Here is a 13,224-nt window from a genome sequence, read left to right as displayed (position 1 = left end):
CCCCAGAGAACACTAAGCCAGTGTTTCTCTGACAGCTCTGAGAAGCCCTGGTCTTCTGGGAAACCCTGAAGGGAGTCAGGCAAAAGGAAGGCTCTGAACTTCACACCCGATTTTCCACCAGACATTGCCCTTTTCTGTGTGACAATCCTTTGAATAGAAAGTTCTACAACCAAACATTTGATTTAGGAAGAGCAGGTAAGTGAGCTGCTCTTCAGGGGTAAAGCTGGCACCAAAGCCAGGCCTGCTGTGGGTTAGAGCTTTCCCAGCTTTCTAAAAGCAGGAGTGCTTGGGCTCTCATTTCTACCTCTACGCTCAAACTCTCCTGCTGGCCCTGTCGCTAGGAGCTAAAATCACTCCAGAGCCATCACAAGCAACTTCTCCCAATGGCCCTCAGCACTGTCAATTCCCTACAGATCTCTGTCTCTGACCCCCCTTTTAAATGCCTTCCTAACACTTTTGACCACATATCTTTTTCAATATATGAGTCCTCGCTGATATGTTCAACTTCTTAAGGTCCTTCTCAGCATTTAAATTGGAGTCTTATCCCTCTTATATCCTGACCCCTACCCCTTTCTCTAGCTGTCACCCTCCCTCATGGACGAACTAGAAGAGTCGCTGCCACTCCTCCTAATTGTTCACCTCCCCATCATCCCTCTGCCTCTTCCAGCTCCCATGAACACCAGTCCACCGAAATTGTCTGGTTGAGGCCATACTGACCTCCTGATGCATCTTAGTCCTTCCTTGACCTCTGCTGCATCTCTTGCGTCCATCACACCCTTCCTGAAACCAGACCTCCCGTCTTTCTGTCATTGTCTCTGTGCACTCCTTAGCTCTCAGCCCCCTCTTCACCTGCTCGACCCCTCATTTCTTCAGGGAGGGCCTCCACACCTTCTTTCCCTGCTTCACACTCTTCCTGGCATGATTTCCAGCTCTGATCTGGTCCTCTCCTGAGCCCCAGATGTACAAATCCAGTGTGTCCTGGACATCTGCATTTGTTCAGAAAGAGCATGGCACACTTGAGTCTTAGTACCAATGGCAAGCCTAAGTTTGAGGTTCCACAAATAAATATGCTTTAGGCATTGATGACATTTGGCACCCTACTGCCTAAGCCAGAAACCAGAAAGGTGGGTGAGCCCTCTCTTTTCCTGCTCTGCCCCCCACCCAATTACTGTGGATTCCAATGTTGTGGTAGAAAACATGGACTTTGCATCTTTTAACAGACACAGACAGTGACCCATCACTGGATGACAAAGGGCACATAATTTAGCCTCTTTGTGCTTCCTTTACTCTAGAATTTTCAGAGCTGTTAAAAGGATTAAGTGAAATTATGCATAAAAGGGAGTCTCATAGTGGCTGCTGTTGAATAATTCATTCTCTCTACTGCCGGTGCCCTTTACATCTGGGTGCCTGAAGCAGCTTTTTGGTGATATCCCTAATTTTGCCTTTCTCTAATCCAGTAGTTCTCAAAGTGTTTCTGGACCAGCAGCATCAGTTTCACCTGGGAGCTTGTTAGAACTGCAAACTCTGATGCAGACCTATTGAATCAGAAACTGGAGGTGAAACCCAGCAATCTGTTAAAAGTAGCTTTCCAGGTGATTCTGATGCACAGCAAAATCTAAGAACTAATGCTCTAATCCATCCTCCAAGCCCATATGGCTGTCCCTCTCCACCATCCATCTTCACACTGGACCCCAACACATAAACCCACCTCTGCTCAGCCATTCAAACTCCTGTGCAGTCCCCTAACATGCCAGACACCCTTTCTTCTGCCATCCTGTAAGTCCCTTTGGCATTCTCCCAACCCACCCACCTTCCCCCTGACCTTCATTCACTTGGCAAATCCACTCACCCTGTGAATACCCATTGGGTCTGGATCCTCACTTTTGCACACCTTAGTGTAGCACTTCCACTTCTGTTGATTTGCCTGTTCCCAGATAATGAATTCCTAGATTACATGGACCAGGCTATACCCTCCCCAGCATCTAATGCTATGGATGTTTATTGAATGAATGGATGCATGCACATTTTTCTGTTGCCCGAACAGCCATCATTTTAACATTTTACTGTTAAATGTTTAACATTTAACATTCACTTTGAGTCTACTTCTTGGCTTAGGGCTGACACCTTACCCAAGGGAAATCCATGCCCCGGCTTGCCACCTGTCTGTGAGTTAAGGCCTTTCCTCTCTCAAGACTTTGAAGTTAGAGAATGTAAGAATGAGTCATGCATGGAATTAGGGTGTTAGAAAGTTGAGTGGGTACCCATGGCAAGCAAAGGTACTAGGTAAAGAAGAGATCCACAAAGACAGAGACACCAAGAGGAACATCAGCCCTGGACCTGCCTGGTTCCAGAGCTTTTTAGTCCCTGTCCTAGGCCTCTAATGCTCTCACAACAAACCCCTCCCTTCCCCCAACTAGACTGAAATCTCCCATCAGATAGTTGATGAGTACTCTCTATTTCTTCAAAGAACTCACAATTCCAATTAATTATATTACTCAGTTGTGTAATTATTGATTTAATATCCCTTTTTTTCCTGCTAAGCTTTATGAGGTCATAAAGCCAATCTGTTCTTTCCATTTTATCCCTGGTGCTCAGCTCAGTGCCTCACAAAGAAAACTGAGCACTTAGCACAGGGCGTCAACACTCCCTACTGAAGGAGGAGGGCATAGAGGCAAAGGGACTTGTCCATGGTGTCCTGTGTTTAAGAAGAGGAGGCAAGGCTGGAACAAGACTGGAATGGGTGGGTCTCACATTTCCCACCAGCTACACTGTGTGCCACCCTCCTAGATGCAAACCTGAGTGCACAGATGTTCAGGCGCTCACAGTGGGAGGCATCTCCTGGCTGGGCTCAGGCTTGCTGGTGGGACTGCACAGGATTTGTGCCCACAGACTTTCAAGCACTGGGTTTCCTTTTCAGCCCCACCACCTCACCCATGTGCCCGGAGGCAGCGTAAGTCTCAGCAGTGGGTTGGGAAGCCTGGATCCTAGGCATATTAGGTGGACAATGTGGGCAAGACATGTGGTCTCTCCAAGCCTCTGTCTGTAAAATGGAGGTGACCCCCGTTCCTACCTCATGAGGCTATCGTGAAGACTAAGTGAAGGAAAATGTGGAAAGGGCTTAGTACAGTGACTGGCTCTTCGTCATAGTTCAATAAAAGGCCACTCACCTCCTACACCCACCCATACACACATCTCCACCCCAAACTGTGCTCCAGGTGTCTCCTGAAGATAAACACAGGGGAACACGTTGCTGTTCCCACCTAATGGAAGTAGCTACTTACTGTATAGTGGTTGTTACATGCCAGGCAATGTCCTAAACTGACCATTTCACAAGTGAAACAACTGAGCCTCAGAGAAGTGAAGTAACTTGCCTGAAGTCACACAGCCACAAAGTGGTGGAGTTGGACGAATCTGCCTTGAACCCAGACGGGCTCGAATCCTGGGCTCCCAACATGCTAGGGAAGTGTTGGCTGTGGTGGTAGAAAGCACTAGCAGGGACCAAGAACAGGAGAAGGGCAGTGTTTTTATGAAAAACAAAGAACAGGGAAGGTTAGAGTTGGTGTTAAAACATAAGATCATGGAAAGTTTCTTGGAAATTAAGCACATGCTGTTGAACAGTTACTCAAATGGATTTGCCCCCAGGAGCTGCTGGGTGATCAAGCTGCAACTTGCGTAAGTGGGGAGCAAGAAGGTGGGAGGCTCTAATCCCAGGCAAGCTCGGCACTGCCTCTCCTGTTAGGTGAATGGGCAGATCTGCTTCCCAGGCTGCGGCTGTCTGCGTATAGGGATGTCTCTCTTGCCTCCTGTGAGCTGTAGAGAGGCCTCCTCTGTGTTCATGATTGTCCTTCAGCTGACAGAAGTTTTAATACTGTCCCTCCCGGCTCTGTCTTCTATAAGAAGCAGGGATCTCATCCCTTCTCATCTCTTCCCTTCCCCATTTAGGACTCTGACGCAGTACAGTTAATCTGCGCGTAGGAAAGAAGAGCTGTTTAAAGAGGTTATTCGGTAAATGCAGAGAATGTCTTTGTAGTATAAATTATTGCTCTATTTAAAACTGCTTGTAAGTTTTTGTTGTTGGTGTTTTTTTGTTTGTTTGTTTTAGAGATGTGGTCTCACTCACTATGTTGCCCAGGCTGCTCTCAAACTCCTGGGCTCAAGAGATCCTCCTGACTTGGCCTCCCAAAGTGCTGGGATTATAACTATGAGCCACAGCGCCCAGCTGGTTGCAAGTTTTTAAGGTTTTGCTAAAATGACAGGCATATGAAGACATTATTGCCAACTATATATTGTCCCAGAAACCAACATTCATCCTTTACTATAAAAGTCTTCTGTGTATGGGTTCTCTCCCAAAGAAAAGACAGCAAAATGCTCACAGCCAGCTCTTCACCCCATGTGCATGTGCCAGGAGAGAAGCCCAGAGTCCTTGCTGGTCACCCAATCCAGCTCCCTTATCACTGGTGCCAACAAGGCAATGTTTTCTAAGGGAAGGGAAACCAACATTTTATTGAACATGTACTACTGCCTACAGCACTATTTTGAGGGCTTTTTATTTCATTTCATACTATGAAGTAGCTAGAGGTAAATATAATCCCCTTTGCAGAGGGGAAATTGAGAGGTTAGTAGCCTGTAAGAAGTGGTTAAGAATGTGTTTGAACACATATCTATAAGCCTTAATCTTTCCATTAGATCGAGCTGCTTCCTACTAGGGACATAAAAGAACCCTGTGTTGCCACTGGTGGTTTTTACCTCAACATACCCTAAAGCCAGAGACTCCCATATACTAATGTGGACTCATCAGATTCTTGTGGGTCCATATACTTGAGCAGCTAGCTAGGTATACTTATTCCAAAGAAGTAGCTACTAGGTAGGCATGGCAGAAACTTATTAGTTGTTCAACAAACCATACCCCTTCTTCTTCCTAAGCACCCACCTTGAACACATTTCTCACCTCACCTTGTGGAGGTAGAGCCATGTGACTGTTCTAGGCAATGGAACAGGAGTTCGCCTGATGTACATATCACTTGCAGTCCTGGCCCATAAGCCCTTCCACAAAAAAGCATTCTCTTTCTATACCTACCAGATGCATGGTGGAAGAAATTGGAAGGCCCTCAAGCAGTGGTTCTCATCGTTAGCTGTTGATTGAAATCACATGAGAGCTTTAAACAACCACCGGCCCCCCCCCCCCCATTATCAGGCTGCATCCTAGACGAATTAAAACAGACACTCTAGAAGTGGAACCAGGCATCAGGATTTAACAAAGCTTCCCAGGTGATTCCAATGTGCTGCCAACGTATAAAATCACTGCCTCAGGCTGGGAACTTTGGGAGGCCGAGGCAGGTGGATCGCCTGAGGTCAGGAGCTCGAGACCAGCCTGGCCAACATAGTGAAACCCCATCTCTACTAAAAATACAAAAAATTAGCTGGGCACGGTGGCGGGCACCTGTAATCCTACCTACTCAGGAGGCCGAGGCAGTAGAATTGCTTGAACCCGGGAGGCAGAGGTTGCAGTGCAGTGAGCCGAGATCGCATCATTGCATTCCAGCCTGGGCAAAAAGAGTGAGACTGTCTCAAAAAAAAAAAGAAAAAAGAAAAAAAAAATCAAATCATTGCCTCAGAGCAATGATTCTCAAAATGTGTCCCCCAACCAGCAAGACCAGCAATGCCTGGGAACTGTTTATAAAATGCACATCCACAAGCCCCATCCCAGACCCACTGAGTCAGAAACTCTGGGGAATTGCATTTTAAGCTCTCCAGATGACTCTGATGCATACTGAAGTTTGAGAACTTCTAGAGGAAGTAAGCCACAAGACAGAAGAAGGCTGGTCCTGAGTCGCTGCTTGGAGGAGGGCCATGTGGGAGAACCACTCAATCAGGAACACCCATATCAGACTATTGTGTGAGAAACCCACTTTCATTGTGTTAAGCCATTGACTCAGTGGGTATGCATTTATGTGGCTTATGAGAGAACATGGAAGATTGGAAGGTGGGGTCTAAGCAGTGGTGTGCAGGAGCTGGCTCACACCAGCTCATTTGTTAAATTTTCAGGAATTTTGCAAACAAGGTGACTTCTCATTGGTAACATTAAATTGGCCAAGGTTGGAATAGTTACACCATGGAAATTGTCAAATGCTACAAAACAGGACTTGTTTTCCCAGAGAGCTGGTTGTTAAACATTAACCAGCACACCACTGGGACTAAGCATCAGAGAGTAGAAAGGTGGGATGATGATACAGTGGCCCTGGGCTGTAATGAACCATCAAAGGAAATGCCATCATGTGAGGCTCTCTACGCCTAGCCCACACGCAGGCTTCTCTTGACAACACTGTGTCTTTGCCATGTCCTTGTATTTAGAGATTCTGGAAGCTGAGAGAGAAAGACTGTGGAAGCAGAGTGGGTGAATGGTCAGAACCATCATTCAGGTTAAGAACTGGTGGGGTTTCTCAACTGCGGCACTGTTAAAGCTTTTGATCAGATGAATCTGTTTGGGGGATGCTATCCTGTGCATTGTGCATTTTAGCAGGTTTAGCAGCCTCCCTGGGCTCTACCCACTAGATGTCATTAATCACCCTTCTCCCTCCAGTTGTGACAAGGAAAAGTGTCTTCAGATACTATCAAATGTCCGTCCGCTGGAGGCAAAATCACCCCCAGTTGAGAACCACTAATTAAGAATTATCTAGAAGGCAAGAGACACCCCCATAGGGGTGGGCTGGGCCTCAGCCTACCATCTCAACCCCATAACAATTTAGGGAAGATGCTTTTGGATTCACCTGTAATCACTTTCTATCACATTCTATTAATCTCTTTTCCAATGTTCCCTATCTCTCTGATCACTCCACTCCCTTCTCAACCACACAGCTCCCAGAGCCTGTACCACCACATTAGCTCTTGGTTTGGGAGTGTCTGATGGTGACTGAAAAATATTTCAAGTGTGTTAGCTTCTCGACACCACTGGCCTCCATCCCTCTTCAAGATAGTATGGTGCAGGGATTGAGAACACTGGTTCTAATGGCAGCTGGTCTGCCTGGATCTTTGCTCTGCCACACTTTAGCTCTGACTTCAGGCAAGTCACTTAACCTCTCTGAGCCTCCTCCATTTCCTTGTTAATCAAATGGGTGTAAATACTATTTCCTACTTCATAGAGTTGTGAGAATAAAGTGAGATAATACTCAACAAACATTGACTACTGTTTTTCACTAAACAGATTTTAGAGCGCACCCAGAATGGTGGACCCTGTGCCACATGCTGGGGGCATGGAATTGAGCAAAACAGACACACAGGCCCACTCCCTGTTACAGTCTGGTGGGGAAGACAGTGCAATGAGCAGGTCTTAAGATGATGTGTGGTAAGTGCCAGAAGAGGAAAATCCCCTGGTACCACAGAAAACCACAGCTGGAGCCTAACCAAGCCTCAGGGGTTGGGAGGAGGCTCCTGGGGAAAATAAAGATGGGCTCCAGGCAGGCCCTGCTGGTTGCCTGCCAAATGTGCATGCCATCCTCTTGGTCTTTACCCATCCCATGCTCCACTGGGGTATCCCAATTTTTCTGGACCTTTTTTCTTTACACTTTTTTCCATTTATTTACTTATAAAAATATGGAATGCTTCATGAATTTGCACAGCATCCTTGCACAGGGGTCATGGTCATCTCTGTGTGGTTCCAATTTTAGCATACATGCTTCCAAAGCCAGCACTCTTCACTTTTTTGTACCACACTCAGCTCTCCTTCCTTTCTTCTCCTAAAAGGTAACCAAGCATTTTAATGTTTATCTTCTTATTTCAATATGTTCTTGCAACACGGGTATTGTTTTGTGTGTGTGTATGCACTTTTAAACTTTTATCAAGAAAATTCTCTAAGGTACACAAAAGTAGAGAAGATAATATCACAAACTTCCATGTAGCCATCACGTAGTTTGAACAATTTTACCAACATTTTGCCAATTGTGTTTTATCTAGTCTCTCCTCTCCATCCCTACTTCTTTCTTTCAGAAGTATTTTAAGACAATCCCAGACATGGTTTCACCCATTATACATCTCAGTATGCATGTTCATCAAAAATGACCTTTCAAAAAAACTCATAACCACCAAGTAGATTCTTTTTTTTTTTTTTTTTTTTTTTTTGCTATGAGTACTCCCGATCCTTCCTATGATACTCCAGTTGCTTCTAATTGCTGCACGGTGCTTTTTGTGTGCACGCCCCACATCTGACCTATTCTTTTTCACAATAATTGACACTCAGTTGGTGGGCAACTCCCTTCCACCACTAATAAGACTGCAGGAACATCCTCACACAGGTCTTCTCCTGGCCTTTGTGAGAATTTCTCCTGGGACAGAACTGTGGGTCACATTATATATTCATTTACGTAATTTCACCAAGAAGACCAGACTGCCCTCCAGAATGGCTGCACCCATCCACAGTCTCACCAGCAGCGTGAGGTTCCCACGTCTGCACACCCTGCCAATCACTGGAATTATCCAGCTGGCTTTTTTTCTTTTTTCTTTTTTTTTAATTTTCTCAGACCTCGCAGGTTTCTATTAATAATTGTTTTCAGCCTAACATATGTAAAGTCTCATTTAAATTCATATTTTTGATGATTAACAATGATTTTGAGCATTTTATCATATTTTGTAAGATTTTAGGGTTAATTCTTCTAAAAATTGCATGTTCGTATCTTTTACTCATTTTTCTATGGGGTTGCTGTCTTTTTCCTGATTTGTAGGAATTCCTTGTGTATTCTAGCTATTAGTCAGTTTTAGACACTGCAAGCATCTTCTCCCATTCTGTCATTTGGTCCTACTTTTTTTATCACTTTTGTATCCATCTTTCTCTCCCACCTTCGGCTCCAGGGGGATCTCCTGCACAGTCTCATCTACTCATGAGACTCCAATACCCCCTTGCCAGTGATGGATTTAGGAATACAGTTGTGACCAATTCTCTACTGAGATAGTGAATTCAGCCAGAGGGCTTCCAGGAAAAATTTCTTCACTCCTCAGAGACACAAGAAGATCTAGTCTCTGTCTCTCCTCCCACTGAGTGTTCTCTGGATATGACATGGAGCTTCGGTAACCATCTTACTACCAGTTTGAGGATAAAACCCACCATGAAGTCATGGTACTGTTGGTGGCAGAGTTGAGCCACTGTATTAACCACCCTGGGGCTTGCACCGCCTCTAGTCTTCCCTTTAAGTGAGATAATAAATGTCCTCCTCGTCTAAGTTAGATTGAGCCAGGGTTTCTGACACTTGCAGTGAGAAGGATATAGACAAATGCAGCCTCTAAGCCAGGGGTTTTTGAATTTTTTTTTTTTTTTTAATCACAATCACCACTAAGAATTTGGCTTTTTATATCACGATCCTGCATACACATAACTAACAACACTTAACTTCATGGTGTCTAATGTGCTCAGATAGCCTCTTTTCTGTTTCCTTTGTTCTTTTTTGTCTTTGTTTTTTTGGAGGGTGTGGGGGACGGTAATGCTCGATGTAACCCACTAAATTAATTACACAAGCTACTAATGGGTCATGACCCACAGTTTGAAAAACATTGCTCTAGGTCTCAGGCCTCTGAACTGAGGCCTGTAAGAATAATGGGCTTTAGTTAAGTAAGATCTGCAGTGGGGAGCGAGGATGGTGGGGAGGGTGTTTTCTAGGAAAGAATACTGTACAGAGGCCCTCAGCAGGATGGGGCCCATCAGATACCTCCCTCCCCCAAGGGTGACCAGAGTGAGCCCTTGATAACTTTTGTTGATTGGTTGTGTTCCCTGCCACAGCTCTCCTCCCAGGGTGCCTTTCTGCAACCTTATTCTATGAATAGTTGAGAGCTCTTATCTCCCCTCTGCCTGACCCTCAGGACACGGAAGGCTGGGGGGCGGGGAGGGCCCTGAAGTCGGCTAATTAGAGATGGCTGGGAGGATTACTAGGGCCTTGCTCTGGCAGCTGTGCCCACCTCTAAATTCAATATCCAGAACCTGCAGAGAAAGGGCTCACCTTGATAAGCACCAGAGACAAAGCAGGAGGCAGATAGGGTTTGCTCTCAACAGAGCACTCACCCTCTGAATACAGTTTTTGTTTAAGCCCCAAGGCTGGGAACATTCCACAGCCTGGCAAACTCCCTGTCTCCTCAAGGTCAGTCCTTCCTCAGCATTCCTCTTTGGAAACGTCTCCCACGGCTGGCCCTGCTCCTGCCCCCTGGCTTTGGGGGCAGTTATATAACTCTTAGGAAGACCTAGAAATGCAAGCATATGGTGTCCTCAATTCCCAGCACAGACTTGCTGCTTCACATTTTTAGCTGGTGCTGAGAGACTGGTTTTCACACACAGACACACACACATACACATCCCTGACTCATAACTACATTTCTGCTGCAGTATTGCAGATTTTTAAAAAATTAAATCCTACATCTGGAGCCACATAAGGGTGAAAGCATAGGACATTTTGTCCCAGTAACTGTGGGGAGGGAAAGGCCTCTGAGGCAGGACACAAAGGCCATATCAGGGCCACTGCAGGGCCAGGGGTCCTAGCACCCCTGGCTTTGGCTCTGAGGGTTTGGTTGCTTGTAGCTGAATTCCCTAACCAAAGCCTATCATGTGTGGTGCCAAGCTCACAAATTCGGCATGCATCTATTATGTATTTGCAATGACTAAAAGGTTAGAGAAGGCAGCCTGGTTTGTGGGGATCAGGGATACTTAGAAAATATGTTCTGCAAAATGTTTTATTAGAGGTTCTGAAAATTAAGATACGGAAGGCATTTTACTTAATGAAGAAAATAGGGTAAATATGTTCAAAGGAGTATAGTTGTTAAAAGCAAACTGTTTAGAGTCAAGATCAACCCAGATTCACTTTCTGGTTCTCTGCAGCTTACTAGCTGTGACCTTCAACAAGTCTCTCTTAACCTGAGTCTTAGTTTTTCAATATGTAAAATGGACACAGCATTGTGAGGGTGGTTGTGAGGATTAAATGAAATCAGAGAGTTTAGCACCATGACTGTAAAGAGAAAGGGCTCTATAAATGCAGCTGGTACTACAATTCACTTTTTTTTTTTTTTGAGACAGGACCTGACTCTGTCACCCAGCCTGGAGTGCACTGGCGTGATTACAGCTCACTGCAGCTTCGACCTGCCAGGCTCAAGCCATCCTCCCACCTCAGCCTCCAGAGTAACTGGGACTACAGGCATGCGCCACCATACCCTGCTAATTTTTGTATTTTTTGTAGAGATGGGGTTTTTCCATGTTGCCAGGCTGGTTTCAAACTTCTGAGCTCAAGCCATCTGCCTGCCTTGGCCTCCTAAAGCATTGGGATTATAGGCAAATGAGCCATCATGCCAGCCCACAATTCACTTTAAACACAAGGGAAACACATTTCATTAGACAGTGGAATAGACTTATGTCAATTTTCTTTTCTCTCTTACTTTACACAGTCTGATTTCCTGAAGAGAGGAGGTGGGAGTAAGCTAATCAGGCCCTGAGTTAGCTGTTTCCAAGAAGCTTAGAGTGTCCCACTTACCTACGGGTTGCAGGGCCCGCACTGCCAGTAGGGCTGGCTTTTAGGGATGCTGCTGTTGGTGTATGCTGTACTTGTTTTCTAGGATTGGGACAAGCATCCTTGAGCTCCTGACTTTAGAGACCAGGTTTGGGAACTGATCGGTGCAGCAAATGCAAACAGACAGCAAACAGGCCAAAGAGGAGATTCATTCACTGAAGAGGGCCCTGGTACAGTACTGTTGAGGGTTTGCAGCGCCCTGGACACGGCTGGCTCCTTCGACTTACACAATATATCTTCTCTCCCTCTTTACCTGCACTTATAAGAATCGGTGCTAAGGGTATGTGCCTACCACAGTGCAGCCTGTAGATTAGTGAAGAAAGAATTGCTGCCACTTCCCAAATATTAAACGCCAGGTTCTGCCTATGCGTACTCTCTCAATCTTCACAACACACCTACTAACTCCAGCTTACACATGAGGAGACGAACCAGCAGGCTGTTGCAGGCGTCTGGTTGTAAGAGCAGTGGCAGTAGAGAAAATGATTTATTTTAGCACCAGCCACTGTGCTAATCCCTTTAGATATCATCTCATTTAATCCTTTTAACAACCCTGAAGCACCATCCTTATTCTAAAGGGACTTCGGACCTCTCTGCCGTCCACACTGTCCCCTGCTCGGTGCAGGAGTGTAGACTGGGGCTGTTACGTCTGGTGGTCTCCCCGACAGGGGTTCACCTGGAAGCCGGCCTTTGGGCTGGGACTGTGACTCTATACTTAGGCTGGCAGCCCATATTAGGACTGGGCACCGTGAAAAGCACTTTCTTACCGCAAATGCACGATTTCACTCGGCCCTCACACAGCACACGAGGTGGGCACTGTCGCAGTGCCATCTCACAGCCAAGGAGGCCAGGCCCACCCAGGCCCTGAGGATGCGCCGCTCACGTGGGAGCCTCCGGGTGGCTCGCGCGGCAGCCTGGGGGAGCGCGGATTCGTCTCTGCGCTACGGCGGCTGCCGAGGATCAACCCGCGGAGGCGGCGCTTCGCGGCGGGTCCTCGGCCTGAGGCTGCGTGGCGCCTCCCAACCTGGCGCGGCCTCCGTCTGCAAGGATAGCAGAGGGTCCGCCGCCGGGAGCGCGCCCGGCTGCGGCCCCAGCCGGCCCTGCCCGCAGCCGCCACCTGAGCTTGGGCGCGGCTCCTATCTCCCATCCGCGCGTCGGCCAGTGAAGGGCTCCGTGCTTAAACATCATTTGTTACAGAAGTATTGCAGCCATCACACGGCATTTTAAAAACACGAATGATGATAAATAACTTTTAACACTGCTTCCAATTCTGCCTCCAAGCACAGCACCATTACCACTTGCATGCGTTTCACTTCATTCGATGTCCCTGTGTATGGATTTGTTTCTACACAGCGGTGGTAAAACGCACATACTAAGCTGAATCCAGGGTTGTTTTCCACTTAGTAACATGAACATTTTCACCGTGTTAGTACAAACGCTTCCTACCTATAATTTTTAATGGCAGGACTTTAAAAAATTGGGTTGATAACGCTGTCACTTCTCTGAGCATCTCGGAGATGTTTAACATTCAAGTGGCTTCCAAAGCTTCACCATTATAAATTATTCATTCTCTTTTTGTTTTTTTGTTTGTTTGTTTTTTGAGACGGAGTCTTGCTCTTGTCGCCCAGGCTGGAGTGCAGTGGCGCGTTCTCAGCTCACTGCAACCTCCGCCTCCCAGGTTCAAGAGATTCTCCTG

General features: G+C 46.4%; 2 long non-coding RNA genes and 1 other non-coding gene across 3 annotated transcripts; 1 reads left to right on the top strand and 2 right to left on the bottom strand.

The window, feature by feature from the left end:
* Window positions 1-2,283: 2,283 nt before the first annotated feature.
* Window positions 2,284-11,399, top strand: LOC131383527 (uncharacterized). Its single transcript, XR_009213654.1, has 4 exons — window positions 2,284-2,740; window positions 7,202-7,342; window positions 8,842-9,057; window positions 11,045-11,399. It is a non-coding gene; the product is annotated as an uncharacterized LOC131383527 (long non-coding RNA).
* On the bottom strand, window positions 3,504-12,434 carry LOC131383526 (uncharacterized). Its single transcript, XR_009213653.1, has 2 exons — window positions 12,296-12,434; window positions 3,504-3,965 (listed from the first exon to the last, which is right to left on the bottom strand). It is a non-coding gene; the product is annotated as an uncharacterized LOC131383526 (long non-coding RNA).
* On the bottom strand, window positions 7,585-7,688 carry LOC116469995 (U6 spliceosomal RNA). The gene has a single exon (XR_004248441.1). It is a non-coding gene; the product is annotated as a U6 spliceosomal RNA (small nuclear RNA).
* Window positions 12,435-13,224: the final 790 nt, after the last annotated feature.

Source organism: Hylobates moloch, unplaced genomic scaffold, assembly GCF_009828535.3.
Source record: "Hylobates moloch isolate HMO894 unplaced genomic scaffold, HMol_V3 SCAFFOLD_5, whole genome shotgun sequence".
Lineage (NCBI taxonomy): Eukaryota > Metazoa > Chordata > Mammalia > Primates > Hylobatidae > Hylobates > Hylobates moloch.
Note: the sequence above shows the minus strand (reverse complement) of the source record. Positions and strands in the feature narration are given on the sequence as shown.